The following is a 910-nucleotide window of genomic DNA, read 5'->3' as shown; positions in this document are numbered from 1 at the left end:
ATGAGACGGGGCCGATGAGACGGGGCCGATGAGACGGGGCCGATGAGACGGGGCCGATGAGCGGCTCCGGAGCCGGACTCTGGATTATTCCTGGGCACCGGGTCAACTCTTAAAACAAACTCATGTAGTTTCACTTCGACGGCGAACAAACTCTTCCAGCCACTGACAGCTTCTACAAAGTGAGAGAAACAGTGATGCTCGTGTTGCTGACTTGTTTGTTAACGTACTAAAAACTATGACGTTCCTATCTGCGGTGGAACTCGCTGCTGGGAACGCCACGTTGGGGTTGGCGGGGTAACCTTTGACCTGGTGTACCGGGGGTGTGATGGAAATCTGTCAAAGTTTTTGGACTGAAGAGAGAGTATTTGTTCTCCCCCTCTCTCGATGCAAAGACGTTTGACCCAGGCAGCTACTTCCTGATGACAGGAACCTGCTGTTGGGAGTTTGGTCTCCTGTACGATCACTAGAAGATCCAGATCCAGATCCAGATCTAGGTCCAGATCCAGATCCAGATCCAGATCCAGATCCAGATCCAGATTTCCTTCCGTATGACTGAGCACAGACTGAAAACCTCCAAATTACACCGAGGTTGTTTTCACATCATCAAACCAAATATCCGACTGAAAAAACACATTTATAAATGTACAAACGTTCAGCTGCAGCAGCAGGAATCTGCCTTTAGAAAAAGCTGTTATTAAGAAGTTATTGTTTACGTGACCAGAAGTGTTGCAGGTGAACGTGCCGCCTTCACTGCCATAACTAACAGTTAGGGTTTAATAAGGAGGAAGAACAGCCGCCTGCGAGTGTGTGTGTGTGTGTGTGTGTGTGTGTGTGTGTGTGTGTGTGTGTGTGTGTGTGTGTGTGTGTGTGTGTGTGTGTCTGTGTGTGTGTGTGTGTGTGTGTGTGTGTG

General features: G+C 48.9%; 1 protein-coding gene across 1 annotated transcript in view; it reads left to right on the top strand.

The window, feature by feature from the left end:
* The window catches only part of LOC111670253 (neuronal acetylcholine receptor subunit alpha-7-like), a 38126-nt gene that overhangs the window by 30133 nt on the left and 7083 nt on the right, over nt 1-910 (top strand). The window lies entirely within an intron of this gene.

The sequence above is a fragment of the Seriola lalandi genome, unplaced genomic scaffold (assembly GCF_002814215.2).
Source record: "Seriola lalandi dorsalis isolate HSWRI2012SDOR001 ecotype SW California unplaced genomic scaffold, Sedor1 jcf7180002054847, whole genome shotgun sequence".
NCBI lineage: Eukaryota > Metazoa > Chordata > Actinopteri > Carangiformes > Carangidae > Seriola > Seriola lalandi.
This window is presented reverse-complemented; position numbering and strand designations above follow the sequence as displayed.